Raw genomic sequence first — 19,143 nt, forward strand, 5'->3', positions numbered from 1 at the left:
CTAAAAAATCAAACCAATTTCACAAGGCTTCAGAGGTGTGTTTTCAACTGTCTGCTGGCGTTTTTAAAAATGATTCTTCAGCAAGTTAAAGCCTCAAACAAAAGGAGAAAACACCCAAAGAAAAATCTTATTTCAAGATTTTTTTTTTATTTTATTTTATTTTTAAATTTTACATAATTGTATTAGTTTTGCCAAATATCAAAATGAATCCGCCACAGGTATACATGTGTTCCCCACCCTGAACCCTCCTCCCTCCTCCCTCCCCATACCATCCCTCTGGGTCGTCCCAGTGCACCAGCCCCAAGCATCCAGTATCGTGCATCGAATAAATCTTATTTTAAGAATTAATGTGTCATCTCAAGATACATCTCAAGACTCAACAAGAGTCTCAGAAGTTAGAAATGTGTGCTGAATTCCTTGCTCTTAAATAAAGAGCCTGTTGAAATGCTTACTTACCTGCTTCACCATGAGGATATTAAACTTGTAAACCTTCATGGCATGTTGCCTTATTAAGATACATACCTAAAAGGTACATATTGGTAAGGTATCAAACCAAGAAAGTTCACTATGGCATAATAAAGACACCATGATAGGCTAGAATCATATTAATAACAGACAACATAATTTGCAACAAAATTGATGTTCATCATTCAGTAAATATAAAAACTGTAACCTAGATTAGTAGAAAATTATAAAGCAGTGCTAGTTCACTTCCTCTTTGCTTTCTCATTTCTTTCCCTTCTTTCTCCTTCCACAAGAAATGACTAAACCGTAATATGCGCTAAACAACATGTAAGTGCTTTGGTGGGGAAGACCTGAAAAAATAACAAACAAAAGCCGCACGCTGGCAAATGCCAGAGAACATGACAACAGCTCTGCAGACGAGAGCTAAGCCGTATAGAGCACAGCCGTCTTAAAGGAAGCAGCACTGATAGTATCTTCAAGAACAATCAGCCTTTATAGAAAACAACACGACTTGAAGGAAGTAGAAGACATGGATTAGGAAAAGACTGAGAAAGTTATGCAGTGAGAGTAAAGAGTAGCCTTGAAGGTAACTTGAGACAACTTGCCTTAAAAAAAATGCATACATAACTATAAACTAGATCCCATAGGATGAGTAAAGTGGCACAGATGACAGTTTATTATTAACTCTACTCTGAAGAAAAAATTCACTTTCAGGCATTAATGATACATGTCTGATTACTCTTCAGCCCTCTGGTGAAGATGCACAATAACTTTGAATGTATTCTCACAGTATAAAGTTGAATCATCAGTAATAATGAGTACAATGTGTCTAATTTTTCTTCAACCTCTACACTCTAAAATGAGGACTTCAAACAATGTGGAGATTCCTTAAAAAACTGGAAATAGAACTGCCATATGACCCAGCAATCCCATTGCTGGGCATACACACCAAGGAAACCAGAATTGAAAGAGACATGTGTACCCCAATGTTCATCACAGCACTGTTTACAATAGCCAGGACATGGAAGCAAGCTAGATGCCCATTGGCAGACAAATGGATAAGAAAGCTGTGGTACATATACACAATGGAGTATTACTCAGCCATTAAAAAGAATGCATTTGAATCAGTTCTAATGAGGTGGATGAAACTGGAGCCTATTATACAGACTGAAGTAAGTCAGAAAGAAAAACACCAATGCAGTATACTAATACATATATATATGGAATTTATAAAGATGGTAATGATGACCCTATATGTGAGACAGCAAAAGAGACACAGATGTAAAGAACAGTCTTTCAGACTCTGTGGGAGAAGGCGAGGGTGGGATGATTTAAGAGAATAGCATTGAAACACGTATATTATCATATGTGAAACAGATTGCCAAAGTTTGATGCACGAGACAGGCTGCTCAGGGCTGGTGCACTGGGATGACCCTGAGGGATGGGATGGGGAGGGAGGTGGGAGTGGGGTTCAGGATGGGAAACACATGTACACCCATGGCTGATTCATGTCAATGTATGGCAAAAATCACTACAATATTGTAAAGTAATTAGCCTCTAATTAAAATAAATAAATTAAAAAAAATAATAAAATGAGGACTTCACTACTAATAATGATCACCCACAAAGTCTGTCAAGACTTAAACCAAGACAACTACTGATAGAATTTAATAGGGAAGCAACTAATCATTCTTAGGACTGTGGATTGACTTCTCAGATGGCAGATGTTCAAATTTCTTGGGACTACAAACAACATTTTTGAGCCACTTTCCAAGTGAGGAATCCTGATGGTACAAGTAACAAGAATCACACAAGCCCAGCTTAAGCAATGAAAGAGAAAGATAAAATTGCAAGGATCTAGTAATAGCTTAGAGAAGTCAAGAAAAGACAAGCCCACCCTGAGGAAAAGGATGAGAATCAGGAACTGAAAAGTTGTAAGACATCCAGGCAGGTCTCTTTCTATCCCTCTCAGCTCTTTTCTCTTATAATATCTGTTTACATTTTTTTCTCCCACATATCATAGACACCAACATCTCCCAAATGCACATAGTATGTGTCCAGCTGCCTAGAGAGAAACTGACCTCTGGTCTCTTGCCTAATTCTAAATTTCTGGAGATTTGTCTCTAAATAGCCCATCTTACTCAAGTCCCCATTCCCCATCTAGTGAATAGTGACCCAAAGTGGTTACAGCTTTCAAATAGCTACTGAGTTCATAGTGCTATTACGTGCTATTGGGAGAGGGGGGTGCAGAGAGAGACAGTCCCCAGAAAGTTGAGCATGTGTTCCAAGGCAGATGGCTGGCCAGACAAAACAACTCTGAGAGACCACAACTGCTTTAGAGTATGAATTTAACTTTTTATACAGAGCACTTAGCACCACCTACTCCTCCCACCCCTCCAATGTAAATAAGCCTTGTTAAAACATAATTGGGCCAGAAAGTCACTTCCCTGACTTGCCCTTGCTGGATTCTATACTGTGAACTGCAGTTGCCCATGGAGTCCACACGTCTATCCATGTCAATAACCCCCAAATGGTTCAGGGCTTGACACAGAAGGATATGTGGAAAATAACTAAAGCACACTAGGATATAAGATTGGTGGATGAGACAAAGAATTTACTCGGGGAATCTTTAGAGGCCACCCAATAACAGCCTTCAGGTCAAGTCATCCCAATATAGCCACCCAAGTCATCCCAGTAGATGTGCAACCTAAGTAAAAGGCTTATCTTTACTGCAAATACAGCATCAATTTAAGGGTCTCCACTAACTACCTCCATCCAGATTGCCAACACTAAATCTTCCTCTGTTTAAACTCTAGAGTCATTTCTGTGTTCAGGTAACTCCAGTATGATTATATTCACCCAATAACACTACAAAAATATCATTTCAGTAGTAATTTCCAACTGCATCTTACTAAGGAACATGTGAAGATCTTTAGCCAGCTCAGACCTTGAAGAGGTCTTCTATCCTGTGATAATCATCTAAATGTTGCAGCACTGAGGTTTTCTTAACCCTTTCCTGGGTGACCCTGCTAGCCTAACCCTCTGCATTTCCAGCCGGAATATTCACTTGCCTCTATCTGGGTTTCCCCGGTGGCGTAATGGTAAAGAATCCACCTGTCAACCAGGAGATGAAGGTTCAATCCCTGTGTTGGAAAGATCCCCTGAAGAAGGAAATGGCAACCCACTCCAATATTCTTGCCTGGGAAATCCCATGGACAGAGGAGCTTGGCTGGCTGCAGTCCATAGAGTTGTGAAGAGTTGGACATGACTTAGCAACTGAGCGTGTACTAGTCTGGTCTGCACGCTCAGGTTCAAAATTTGAAGTGAACATTTAACAAGCACATAAAGAGAACCTCTATCAAAGATGTAATTAAGGCAGCTGGGGTTTGCTTCAGCTAACTGAGCAAGCCATAGGTTACCAGTTCTTTATTGTCAGAGAAAACCTTTTTCTCTCCTATCTGGATAACACTGCAGCTTTTGCTGTCTTTATTGGAAATATCCTGTTATTTCTAGCTGGTTACCTCAATCATGTTTTGAAGCTGTGATGTCAGCGGAGATGTTTTATTACACTGTCTAAAGGTGAAGAAAGTCTCAGATTGGTAAAATCTGGATCCTCTCATTGTGCAGTTACTTTAGGGCCTAGGAATGTCCTATAGCTTTCTGTAATACATCCCTTTTGGACTAGAGAAACCTGGTTACTCACCCAATAACTATTCCATGCCCTTTCATGTGTGGTCTACATTTCTTACTGCGCATTACTTTTCCTCCGTAAACTGGAAGACCACACCGACTATAAGGTTATAGGTAGTACCAACCAATTATAATACATTGGACAGTCGCTGGCTAGAAGGCAGGATAGTGGATCACCTGTCCCTTCCCTTCCTTAATCCCCCATTTTTCAATCTGTCTACATCAAGCTAACACATTCCATCCCTTCTACACAAACACCAAATAGTTAACACTAAAAGGAAAATAAAATGGGGGTAATTCTCTTTTGGAATGCCATCTTTTGGCATTTCTCTCCCAAAATGTCTCAAGGTCTTTTGGCAAAGGGAGTTTATTCAAAAACGTTGGCACTGTGGTATCCTAGTCTGAGATCACAACAGTTGTCTTGTAGCATTCTTCCTCATTTCCTGTTAGGAACAGCTGTGAGAGGCTGTTTATTAAATAACTGTTCCAATTCTACAGCTCCCTCCCCTCCCCACCACTAGGAAACCCTTTGGCATCTCAAGGTTGGATACGATGAAGGCTGTCCATTGATAGGTTAATAAAAAAAACTGAGTTTACTTCAAAGGAAAAGATAATTTGTTTCTGTTATCCTAAATTATTATGAGCATTGTTAAAAAGGTAAGTATGGACCCGCAAATGATATAATAATTTACAACAATGCTTCAACTTTCTTGGTAAGAAATTTTTACTCTTATTTCTTAGGGCCAATACACACTTGGATACAGGGGAGCCAGATTAACAGGAGACTGAAAGACAGAAGGGACAGTGACATTTGCCTTCTTCCCTTTTCAGAGAAACAACACCTAAGAAATGTGAAACAAACCTAGGATCTAATCTGATGCCACAAATGACTCACCCAAGTGTCTCTCTAGAGACACAGGCAAATTTGTACATTGCTTTGTGAAGGCTTTTATCTATAAATGTGAAAGTCCCCTTGAAAATGGTCTCTAATTGCTCAGGGAACATGGCTGAAGCCATTTTCTCTAAAACATCCCCTGCACAGAATCCACAAGCAGCTCCATTTTGAATTTTGAATTAAACTTAAAATTTGGAATCAGAATCTTCTTCTCAATGGGGCTAATGTCCTCAAAAGGCACACTGATCAGTCTTGTTGGTTCATACACGTTATATGCGCTCTTCGTGAGTTTCCTTGTAAAAGAGCTTGGAGATAGATGGAGGGAAAAACAAACAAGGAAGAGATGGAATTGAAAGCAATAAAATTAATGTTGTAGTTTAAATCATGTTGTATCTCTATAATACATTCTGGTTATTTCATAGCCTGAGAACACTGCCTGGCACACAGTGACCACTAAGTTTGTTGACTGAATGAATGAGATTCCCAAATAATCAATAATTAGGGAGATCAGTTTAGTTTTGTCTAACATCCAATGGAGAGAAATCATGGAGAGAAGAATGAGCTCTGATGTACAAATCTTGCATTCTGAAAAAGGGAAAAGTTCTTGATGTTTAAATGGTACTCAATATTCTAAAGAAGTGGAAAAAATTTGGAAAGCTGTTCTTTGGAATTCAGCAAAAATTTTTCACTACGAGTTCATGTGACTGCCTTGCTAATTTTAAAATATTAATTTAGGGTGAAATACCAAATTACTGTCCCTTTTATGTCCATAACAGGAATAGTCTATTGAAATATGCCCCGATGTCTTTTGCATCTTCTTCAAAGCAAGTTGAGTAAACGCTCAGCTCACCAGGTAACCAGGCAGAGTTCTGGGCTCTGACTCACCTGCCATCCCCTTTCCACCCCAAAACTTCAGCTCAGTCCAAAGAGAGCCAGAGAAATGCTGGTAGAATACACGATGAATGAAGCTTTCCAGGGTCATAGGGAAACCCAGCCACTCCCTCTCTGAGCCCATCAGCAGCTCATACAGCAGCTGATAGCAGCAGGGCAACAGGTGATGTGAAGGGAGGGCCAAGGAGGTCAAAGCAAGACCAGATCATGAACCTGTAAACCCAGCATCATCAGCAAACAGCTCCCACTTCCTCTTCCACCAACCACACAGCTCTATCAGGCAATCAGGTTTCCCTGGAGGTTTTGCAGAGATGTCCTAGTGGTGACTACTGCTCTTTGTTATATGAAAGGATAACTGCAGTTTTACTCAGGTGCAGTGGCCAGTCCTTCTCACAAAACACAATTCTGCACTCACATACTCATTCACCCTCTTCTTCCTCATTCCATTTGTTAATAGCCCTAAAGTCCTCTTGCATATTTCTCATGGTGGATGGTGGCATGTTTAACTTGTTTGATAAGCTGGTTTGTTTCATTCCAAAGGAATTTTATTTTCTCATCATATGATGTTGGGAGGTGACCCAGTAACACAGGATAGGCCTGCTATTCTCTTTCAGTGACAACCTTTTACCCTGGTGGCACATAATTAATGGATTTTATGGACTCGAATAACGTGTCTTTGCATCTTGTCCCATAGGAATATGTTCATCCATTCTTTGCACCTACCCCATGTATATATTTAACTCCACATATGTATCAGTTCAGTTTAGTTCAGTTCAGTCACTCAGTCGTGTCTGACTCTTTGCGACCCCATGAATCACAGCACACCAGGCCTCCCTGTTCATCACCAACTCCCGGACTTCACTCAAACTCACGTCCATCGAGTCGGTGATGCCATCCAGCCATCTCATCCTCTGTTGTCCCCTTCTCCTCCTGCCCCCAATCCCTCCCAGCATCAGGGTCCTTTCCAGTGAGCCCACTCTTCGCATGAGGTGGCCAAAGTATTGGAGTTTCAACATCAGTCTTTTCAATGAACACCCAGGACTGATCTCCTTTAGGGTGGACTGGTTGGATATGCATCGATTCTAAATATTCCATTTTGCAGTGTTGAAAAAGGCAGCTGCTCTCTTCATTTCATAAGAGTGTAAAAAGAACGGTACTCTGAAAACAATTCATAATTCATTAACACCAGTGTTAGGACTCTGAGCATGCTTCTAAAGGAATTTCTGTGGGATACTGTAACTCTTCTCCAGAACATCAGTGACAAATGGTCGGGCCACCTTCGTATCATCCAGAAGCACAGTGGAGCCTTTAGAGTCTGCTTATTCTCTGCCTGTACCTCTTCTTGGGGCAATAAGTTCAAAATTTTATTACTAGTTGTGTGAAGGGAGCACCCTATAATTATTTTCAAGTGTATCTCTTAATGCTTTGAAAAACTGCCAAGACAAGTGGTTCTTAAAGTTATTCAAAGAATCCTAGGGCTTTCTGAGATCATATAAAGGGAATTCATGGGGATGAAAACACTTTTCATAATACTATGAAGACATTATTTGTCTTTTTCATTGTGTTAACATTGGAGCCAGTGATGCAAATTGGTGGTGGGTAAAACTGTAAAACTACTGGTGCTTTCACGCAAATCTTGGTATTGACACCAAATGGTAATAGCAGTTTTCTTTTTTCCATTGCCACACAGATCCAGTTAAGAAAAAGTACTCATTTCACGTAATAATGCCTTTGATGGATCAGTCAAAACTATTAACAGTATTAAATCTCAACCTTTGAATAAATATCTTAGCAGCTATGTGACAAAATGGGAAGTAAGCATAAAGCAATTATGCTATGTACCAAAATATTATGGCTGTTTGAAAGGAAAGCACTTGGAGATTATTTGTGGTGCAAGCTGAACTAGCCACTCATTTCCTGAAACACTATTTTTACTTGAAAAAATGACTGATAAACTATGGTAATTCAGGCTTTGATATTTGATCAGACATTTTCTCAAAAGTGAATGAAGTAAGCATGTCACTAAAAGACTACAACTGAAAAAATTATTGCCAGTAGTAAAATGTTAGATTTCAAGTGAAAATTAAAATTTTAGGGAGAAAAAGCACTGCTTTTCTATCATGACACTTAGCTTAAGAACTTCCTAATAAATACTTTCCTAATGATATCAATTATGAGGTCAATGAATGTAGTTCTTAAATACTGTATAATGAAATACATCATTTGCATTAGGAAGAGCTGTAATAGGTTAAATTTTGACCCTGCAACTTTTGGCCCCTGGTGTCGCATGGTTTTTGTTATAATACATGACAAAAAGGAGTTTGCAGATGTAACTAAGGTTTATGATTGGTTGATTTTTAAGACACACTGAATATCCTGGATTATATAGATGAATCCAAATTGCAGAAGCCCTTAACAAGAAAAAGAAGAAACAGGAGAGATTTAAAGAATGAAAAGAACTCAACCTGCTTTACCTATCTTAAAGACAAAGGGTATCACATAGAAAGTATAAGAAGAGAATGAACTCTGTGAATGCTTGGAATGAGATTGGAAGTAAATTCTTCCTCAGAGTCACCCCTAAGCAATGCATATGACTCTTACCTTGATTTTGGCCTTCTGAGACCTAAGCAGAGAACCCAGTTGAAACACAATATCTGGACTTCTGATCCATGGAAACGGTGAGAAATGGGTGTTGCGTTAAGCCTCTAAATTTGTGGAAATTGCTTGTCGCAGCAATAGAAAACTAATATACTCAGTGAACCAACTATTTTCCAAATGACCAATATATGATGCTTCTTGCATCTGTAGCTTGATATATGGCTTGAGCAATATCAGTCATTTTCTAGGCAAATATTGCTTCTGTCTTCTCCTGTTTGTCTACTCACTGAACTCTAGTTACACATACATTCACTGTATTACATGAACTTTTCTCATATATATGTCATTGAATCAAACACATATTTCCTCACGGATTTCCTTCTCCTATATGTGTTTTCCATCTTTTTGAGTTTTCATTCTTAATTCTATAAACTTTCTTCTAATTTTTCTTTCAGCTCCCTAGTTTTTTCTTATGTCTAATCATTGTTGAACCCATCCATTGATTTTTAAATTTTAGATAATATGTTTTAGTGATATAATTTACTTTTGTTTAAGTGTCTAGTTCTCTTCCAAATTTCTAAGTTTATCTTGTGATATTAAGTGAACATAAAATTTAATCCTCATGTCTGAAAGATATATATATCATATATGCATACACATATATACACACATTTTATATATATATATATATATATATATCTGAAATTGTGGAGAGATAATCTGGAGCTCTGGATAATGTTTATCTATCACCTAGGCTAATGCTAGGAATACTTTCAATCCCAGACTCATCTTAATCTAACACATGACTAAAATGCTCCAAGGATGGATTACAAACTCTCTAAGGTTGATATACTCATTATCTCCTTAGTCCACAGGTATAATCCTTTGGGGGTACCAATCCAAAACCTGGGAGATTTACCAGTATCCTTCCTTCCTTGGAGGGAACACTGAACTCCAACATTTCCCTTAGTCCTCCCAGCCTGCCAAAGACTTTGCTCAACTTTTCATCCCCTCAGCTGACTCTTCCAGAACCAGAAGATGCATTAGTGTTAAAGCATGCCCAAATGCCAAGATTACTTCTCTGGGTTTCCTTATTCTCCTGAATTTTGTTTCCATAATTTAGAATGACTTCAGCAGTTCTCTAGTGTTTTCAAAAATGTTTCTTATATTATATCAAGTTTTATTAATTATTTTTTAACTATATCTAATGTTTTAAAATTTTTTTGGCCATGCCATGGGGCATGTGGGATCTTAGTTCCCTGACCAGAGATTGGACCCATGACCCCTGTGTTGGAAGTATGGAGTCATAACCACTGGACTGCTAGTAAAATCCCATAGTAATTAATTTTAGTATAATAATTGACCCAAATTGCTAGCCCTACTTTACTACAAGCAAATCCTTATCCCTTATAGGTTATTACAAAGTATTGAATATAAGTGAAAAGATATGGGGGAAACGTATGTGTAACTGAATCACTTTGCTCTACACCTGAAACTAATACAACATTGTAAGTCAAATATACTTCAATAAAATCAACAAAAAATCTTTTCTGGTTTTCTAATTTTCCTTGATATTCTGTGGTTTCTCTACAATGTATTTAAGTATCAATTTGTTTTTATTTATCTTGCTTCATCGCCACTGCTCTTTTTTCAGTCTGCATCTGGTGTTTGTTTTCAATTCCTAAATTCTCTACTATCGTATTTTTGAATATTATTTGTTCCTATTATCTCTAGTCTTTCTTTTTGGGAATTTCTATTAGACATTTGTCAAAACCTCTGCTTCTGTTCCCTATACCTATTCACTTTTCTTCCAAATGCTCTACTCATTTTTCTTGATCTATGATATTTTAAGTGGTTTACTCAAAATTATTTTTCAATCCATTAATCTCTCCTCTGGTGTTTATAGTTTAGTGTTTATCTTGTGTGTTGTGTTTATTTTTACCACTCATTTTTCATCTTTGAGAATTTCTAGTTTTCTTTTTCAAAAGCACCTGTTCTCCTTCACAATTTCCTATTATTGTGTTATGAATTATTTTCTTTTCCTTATACTTGAACATCTTAAACATGTTCATTTAAAAAGTTTTATTTTTCTGTTTTCATGTTGAGAAATAACTAAATATTTATTAGACCTGTCTTACAAATACTTCTTATCCTTCCCCACAGTCTGAAGATGTATCCTAAAGTCATTGTATAGTTTTTGCTGAGACCATTTTGAGTTCACTACTTGTATTGATTCTTACTGAGTTAGTAATAGAAGAGATTTATCTCACTCCAAAACATGATGGAAGTAGGGGTTCTTACTTGTTATAGTTGAGTCTATTTCCATTATATTTAGAAAAACGTCTTAATTTTGCACCATATAATTGGACAGGAGCCAAAGTTTCATGTGGAGCTGGGATTTCTTGCAAAGAGTACATTTTCATCAACAAAGTTTGCTATCCAATCTTCTGTTCCTACTCGGGTTTGAACCCTACTTCTTTCATCTGATTGTATAACCTTCTGGGACACAGTCTTCAAATCCTACTTACTTTTTATGTCCAAAATCTCCTTCATTTCTGATACCTAGAGAATTTACTTCTTGCTTTAAAAACTGGCAGGGTATTTTTAAAGAGGTATTTTAAATCTATTACCTGTATTTCTGTGTGCTTGGAATTTGGAGTGTGCTCAGGAGGGCACTTACAGCATTTGTTCAGTCTACCATCTTGAAAGGGATTATTTTTTAAACTCTAAATGCAATAAGTGGGGAAAACCACTAGACCATTCAGGTATGACCTAAATCAAATCCCTTATGACTATACAGTGGAAGTGAGAAATAGATTTAAGGGACTAGATCTGAGACACAGAGTGCCTGATGAACTATGGATGGAGGTTTGTGACACTGTACAGGAGACAGGAATCAAGACCATCCCCAAGAAGAAGAAATGCAAAAAAGCAAAATGGCTGTCTGAGGAGGCCTTACACATAGCTGTGAAAAGAGATGCAAAAAGCAAAGGAGAAAAGGAAAGATATACCCATTTGAATGCAGAGTTCCAAAGAATAGCAAGGAGAGATAAGAAAGCCTTCCTTAGCGATCAATGCAAAGAAATAGAGGAAAACAATAGAATGGGAAAGACTAGACATCTCTTCAAAAAATTAGAGATACCAAGGGAACATTTCATGCAAAGATGGGCTCGATAAAGGACAGAAATGGTATGGACTTAACAGAAGCGGAAGATAATAAGAAGAGGTGGCAAGAATACACAGAAGAACTGTACAAAAAAAACCTTCATGACCCAGATAATCACGATGATGTATTCCCTCACACTCACCTAGAGCCAAACATCCTGGAATTTGAAGTCAAGTCAGCCTTAAGAAGAATCACTACAAACAAAGCTAGTGGAGGTAATGGAATTCCAGTTGAGCTCTTTCAAATCCTGAAAGATGATGCTGTGAAAGCGCTACACTCAATATGCCAGCAAATTTGGAAAACTCAGCAGTGGCCACAGGACTGGAGAAGGTCAGTTTTCATTCCAATCCCAAAGAAAGGCCATGCTAAAGAATTCTCAAACTACTGCACAATTGCACACATCTCACACGCTAGCTAGTAAAGTAATACTCAAAATTCTCCAAGCCAGGCTTCAGCAATATGTGAACCATGAAATTCCTGATGTTCAAGCTGGTTTTAGAAAATGCAGAGGAACCAGAGATCAAATTGCCAACATCCACTGGATCATCAAAAAAGCAAGAGAGTTCCAGAAAAATATCTATTTCTGCTTTATTGACTACACCAAAACCTTTGACTGTGTGGATCACAATAAACTGTGGAAAATTCTGAAAGAGATGGGAATACCAGACCACCTGACCTGCCTCTTGAGAAACCTGTATGTAGGTCAGGAAGCAACAGTTAGAACTGGACATGGAACAACAGACTTGTTCCAAATAGGAAAAGGAGTACGTCAAGGCTGTATATTGTCACCCTGCTTATTTAAATTATATGCAGAGTACATCATGAGAAACGCTGGGCTGGATGAAGCACAAGATGAAACAAAGATTGCTGGGAGAAATATCAGTAACCTCAGATATGCAGATAACATCACCCTTATGGCAGAAAGTGAAGAAAAACTAAAGAGCTTCTTGATGAAAGTAAAAGAGGAGAGTGAAAAAGTTGGCTTAAAGCTCAACATTCAGAAAACAAAGATCATGGCATCTGGTCCCATCAATTCATGGGAAATAGATGGGGAAACAGTAGAAACAGTGTCAGACTTTATTTTTGGGGGCTCCAAAATCACTGCAGATGGTGATTGCAGCCATGAAATTAAAAGATGCTTACTCCTTGGAAGGAAAGTTATGACCAACCTAGACAGCATATTACAAAGCAGAGACATTACTTTGCCAACAAAGGTCAGTCTAGTCAAGGCTATGGTTTTTCCAGTGGTCATGTATGGATGTGAGAGTTGGACTATAAAGGAAGCTGAGCACCAAAGAACTGATGCTTTTGAACTGTGGTGTTGGAGAAGATTCTTGAGAGTCCCTTGGTTTGCAAGGAGAGCCAACCAGTCCATCCTAAAGGAGATCAGTCCTGGGTGTTCTTTGGAAGGACTGATGTTGAAGCTGAAACTCCATTACTTGGCCACCTGATGTGAAGAGTTGACTCATTTGAAAAGACCCTGATGCTGGGAAAGATGGAAGGCAGGAGACGGGGACGACAGAGGATGAGATGGTTGGATGGCATCACCAACTCCATGGACATGGATTTGGGTAGACTCTGGCACTTGGTGATGGACAGGGAGGCCTGGCATGCTGCTGTTCAGGGGGTTGCAAAGAGTTGGACATGACTAAGAGACTGAACTGAATTGAACTGAAATTCAATCACATTTGTCAAGAAGGATATTCTGGTGCATCTGCCAGCAACAGATTATAAAAATTCTAAATCCTATGTTTTTTCCTGAGAAAGTAAATAAGAAATTTAGATCAATATTCTGAACTCAGGTTCAGACTGTATTTCTTTCTTTTTTTTTTCCTAATTGAAATGTAGCTGATTTACAATGTTGAGTTCTAGCTGGAGAGAAAAGCTTGGGTAAAGGCAAGGAACTCCATGCTAGTGGGTGTGTGAGTGCTAAGTTGCTTCAGTCATATTGGATTCTGGACTGTAGCCTTGCAGATTTCACTGTCCATGGGATCCTCCAGGCAAGAATACTGGAGTGGATTGCCATGCTCTTCTCCAGGGGATCTTCCAGACACAGGCACTGAACCCACATCTCATATGTCTTCTGCATTGGCAGGCAGATTCTTTACCACTAACACCACTTGGGAAGCCCATGCCAGTGGGTATCAAACCTCAATTCCAGAAATCTGTGGATGTTGTCTCATATGGTAAGGTGTCCATAATTTGACTATATGAAGGCTTTTAAGGAGATTATTCTGGATTATGCAGGTGGGCCTAAATATGTCATGTGTTTTCATAAGAGAAAGATAGAGGGAAATTAGATACACACAGAGGGGAAGGAGATGAGAAGACTAAGGCATGAGACAGTCACGAGCCAAGAAAAGCTGGAAAAGCGAGAGATAGATATGCCCTGTGTGTGTATGTGTGTGTTTTAGTTGTCTTAGTTGTCTGACTCTTTGCAACCCCATAGACTGTAGCCCATCAGGCCCCTCCGTCCATGGGATTCTCCAGGCAAGAGTACTGGAGTGGGTTGCCATTTCCTTCTCCATAGATATGCCCTGAGAGCCTTCCAAAGCTGTGTGGCCCTGATGGAAACTTCATTATCAAGGTTTTCAACCTTTATAACTTTTAGCCTTCAGAAATGTGAGAGAATACATTTCTGTCACTTGAAGCCACCAAGGTTGTATTAATTGGTTAGAACAGCTACAGAAAACAAGTACATTCCCGAAACATTTGTGGAGGTGAAATGCTGATGTTAATGGCCAACAGTGAATAAATATATGGCTCTTTCCCTGGGAATTTTTACTTTACTAGCCCCTTGTCAAAAGGAATGTCCTGACAATAAAATCTTAGGCATTTACAGAGAGCCATGGCTCAAGTGGTAAAGAATCCGCCTGCAATGCAAGAGACAGGGTTTCAGTCCCTGGATTGGGATGAGGAAATGGCAACCCACTCCAGTATTCTTGCCTGGAAAATCCCATGGACAGAGGAGTGTGGTGGGCTACAGTCCTTGGGGTCGCACAGATAGACATGACTGAGCACCCATGCACAGGCAGGTCTGGTCGTGAAGGGTAACATTTTGAGAAAGTCAGCTTTCAGGAAGTGCTTACAGGGCTGGTACCAGTGTTCCAGAGTGCCTGTGTTGTCTGGGCTGGTTATTCAAAACTTCAGAAGATCAACACCAACCATAATTGATGGAATTTTGGATGCTGAGAGAATAGGAGAGTTAGAGGGGACAGATTAAGTTCCCTCATTTGTTTCCTTCTTTTATTCATTCATGCATTTATCCAAGCAACAAAGAAGCCAATACCCTTTGATGTAGGAGAACGTCAGACATTGAGATTAACAAGTAAGGGCTTTGGGCGACACAGGCTGGGCTTCCACTCGTGTCTCCCCACTATGCTGAGATGACCTTGACAGAGTTAGGTATTAGACTTGGCAAAGCCTTCATTTATTTAAAAAAAAAATGGGGATAATAATGTCTACCTTTAAGAGAGGTTACAAGGACTAGATGAGAAGCTTATGCAAAGGATTAGAGGTGTGTTTGGGGTGCACTAAAAATTCAGTGCATGCATGTAGGTGCAGTCGCTCAATCATGCCTGACTTTTAGCAGCCCCATGGACTGTAACCCAGTCTCCTTTAGCCAGATTCCTCTGTCCATGGGATTTCCCAGGCAAGAATACTGGGGTAAGTTGCCATTTCCTCCTCCAGGGGATTTTCCCGACCCAGGGATCAAACCCATGTCTCCTTTTTCTCCTGCATTGGCAGGTAGATTCTTTACCAATGAGTCATCTGGGAAGCCACTACTCAGTAACGTCCAGGTAGCATTATAGAGTACCTCCACTTGTCAAGTTGTGGGCTCTTTTTATTTACTTCTTAGTTGATTTATCAGACACTGCAGTTGCCTGTTCCCCTGAAGGACTTTGCCAGAGACAAATGTGAGACATGAGAACTTTTAAATTATGATGAAGTTATGCAGTGTAAGCTATGCTGTGTATGCAACCCACTTCAGGAGCACACAGGGGAAGAGATCCACCCACATGGGCAAAGAATGGAGAGAGGAAGAGGAGGATCTGGAATGGCCTCAAGGAGACAGTGACTTTGAAGATGGGTATAGAAGACGCTAGTAAAGTAATGCTCAAAATTCTCCAAGCCAGGCTTCAGCAATACATGAACTGTGAACTTCCAGATGTTCAAGCTGGTTTTAGAAAAGGCAGAAGAACCAGAGATCAAATTGCCAACATCTGCTGGATCATTGAAAAAGCAAAAGAGTTCCAGAAAAACATCTATTTCTGCTTTATTGACTATGCCAAAGCCTTTGACTGTGTGGATCACAATCAACTGTGGGAAATTTGGAAAGAGATGGGAATACCAGACCACCTGATCTGCCTCTTGAAAAACCTATATGCAAGTCAGAAAGCAACAGTTAGAACTGGACATGGAACAACAGACTGGTTCCAAATAGGAAAAGGAGTATGTCAAGGCTGTATATTGTCACCCTGATTATTTAAATTATATGCAGAGTACATCATGAGAAACACTGGGCTGGAAGAAGCACAAGCTGGAATCAAGATTGCTGGGAGAAATATCAATAACGTCAGATATGCAGATGACACCACCCTTATGGCAGAAAGTGAAGATGAACTAAAAAGCCTCTTGATGAAAGTGAAAGTGAAGAGTGAAAAAGTTGGCTTAAAGCTCAACATTCAGAAAACAAAGATCATGGCATCTGGTCCCATCACTTCATGGCAAATAGATGAGGAAACAGTGGAAACAGTGTCAGACTTTATTTTTCTGTGCTCCAAAATCACTGCAGATGGTGACTGCAGCCATGAAATTAAAAGACGCTTACTCCTTGGAAGGAAAGTTATGACCAACCTAGATAGCATATTCAAAAGCAGAGACATTACTTTGCCAACAAAGTCCGTCTAGTCGGCTATGGTTTTTCCAGTGGTCATGTATGGATGTGAGAGTTGGACTGTGAAGAAAGCTGAGCGCCGAAGAATTGATGCTTTTGAACTGTGGTGTTGGAGACAACTCTTGAGAGTTCCTTGGACTGCAATAAGATCCAACCAGTCCATTCTAAAGGAGATCAGTCCTGGGTGTTCTTTGGAAGGACTGATGTTGAAGCTGAAACTCCAGTACTTTGGCCACCTGATGCGAAGAGTTGACTCATTAGAAAAGACTCTGATGCTGGGAGGGATTGGGGGCAGGAGGAGAAGGGGACAACAGAGGATGAGATGGCTGGATGGCATCACTGACTTGATGGACATGAGTTTGAGTGAACTCTGGGAGTTGGTGATGGACAGGGAGACCTGGCATGCTGCAGTTCATGGGGTTGCAAAGAGTCGGACACGACTGAGCGACTGAACTGAACTGAACTGATAGAAGACTGTGAAAGACTCGATCTTGCGGAAGAGAAAACAACCACATGTGTTCCTAAGGATCTGTGATTACAGATTGTATGTCTACACTCATTTGCATAGGTTTATGTTTTGGAGCAAGGCTATCTTTTTTGCTTTTCATTTGTATTTTCTTCCTTCTGGATGGTAAGTTGAGACAATAACCTACATCTTCTTGAAATAAAATTGTTAATTCTTGCTGAACTTTTCTTCTATAATGTGAAGAATAGCTAGTCAAATTTCTTTGTGAATATTAAATACACTTTTACTTTATATGTATATTTATAAATATATATAAACATCAAGCAGTGCCTGGAGCCAATAGCTGCTCAATAAATTTTACTTATAATTCTCATCTCTTCTATTTACCTTGTTTGCCTTTGCCTCTACACTGTAGAGGCAGTTGTTCATTAAAAAAAAAAATAGTGGATTGGATTTCATGGTCTGGAACTTGAGGGCAACTTGACTTCCAAATTACTGTATCTCCTAGAGATCCTAGCACATACAGAGGGCTCTGTGGGTGGTTGGTGATGGAAAGGAGAGAGAAGGAGCAGAGGAAGGACAGAGATGAAGAAAGCAAGAACGGTCCACACACTACTTTATGAACCCTGTGGTTCATAAAGCTATGGTTTTTCCAGTAGTCATGTATGGATGTGAGAATTGGACCATAAAGAAAGCTGAACACCGAAGAATTGATGCTTTTGAACTGTAGTGTTGAAGAAGACTCTTGAGAGTCCCTTGGACTGCAAGGAGATCCAACCAGTCCATCCTAAAGGAAATCAGTCCTGAATATTCATTGGAAGGACTGGTGCTGAAGCTAAAGCTTCAATACCTTGACCCCCTGGTGTGAAGAACTAACTCCTTGGAAAAGACTGTGATGCTGGGAAAAATTGAAGGCAGGAGGAGAAAGGGACAACAGAGGATGAGATGGTTGGATGGCATCACCAACTCAATGGACATGAGTTTGAGCAAGCTCTGGGAGTTGGTGATGGACAGGGAGGCCTGGTGTGTTGCAGTCTGTGGGGTCACAAAGAGTCGGACATGACAGCAACTGAACTGAACTGTGCCCTGAAGAGTTATCTCCTTCTCCCCAAGGGAAAGGCAAAATAACTTAGTGTTGTGGAATTAAGGGTTTTTTGTTTTTTTTTTTTCCTGAGACTTGCAATTTTCTGACTAGGGTTTTTTTGTGTGTGAGTTATCTTATTTAATCCTCACAACACGCCCAAAGTCCCAGAGGTTGAAATCCCAGTCTGATTCCAGAGTCTTCTCTTTCCATAGCATCATCCTGACTATCAGATACTGCTATTTCTCTAACAAGAAAACAGAACTATCAGAGAAAAGATCAGATTTCTTGTCCAAGGTCAGTTACTAACTGTGTGATCTCGGGTTGTTTACAGACTGCTACCTGCCGGTCCTCAGTTTCCTCTTTTGTGTAACAGCAATAATGCCTGCCATTGCTAACTTCTGCAAGGTTGCTGTAAGGGTCTCATAGTATGAGTGTGTAAAGGAAAATAACCTTTGATAATTGTAAAGCTATAAACATGTGAAAACCTGTTAGTGACATTCATACAAAGTGTCTATAACTGATACCAGATCCTTCACTGAGTAAGGAAGAAAGGGTGGAACAAGGAGAACAGAACAGAGTCAAATATTCAGGCACAGAGGTAAAAGGGCATAAGAACCTGCTGGGGACACTTGAAGGTCTTACTATGCTACTTCATAGCTTTTTTGTCTGAACCAAGGCTGTCCAGACCTGATGTGATAATCTTTACTTTTCTGCAGCCTGTCTTTGTGTTTACCCAAAACTCCGGAATTCATAGACTGTTTCTCACCCCCAAACACATGCATCCATCCCTGGGGAGAAGATCCTTCCCTCTCCAAATATGTACAAAACCACCATCCCCAGCACCGGCTGCGGGCTGGCTGAGCTCAGGGCTATTCTGGGGCAGCCAGTTTGCACGCTGATAGGGGAGGATTAATGAGACAGTCTGCTCATCCATTGCAATTAGAAACAACACTGGAACTATTCTGGGGCTATTTCTATGCAGGGAACTTGA

The sequence above is a fragment of the Bubalus kerabau genome, chromosome 5, assembly GCF_029407905.1.
Source record: "Bubalus kerabau isolate K-KA32 ecotype Philippines breed swamp buffalo chromosome 5, PCC_UOA_SB_1v2, whole genome shotgun sequence".
Lineage (NCBI taxonomy): Eukaryota > Metazoa > Chordata > Mammalia > Artiodactyla > Bovidae > Bubalus > Bubalus kerabau.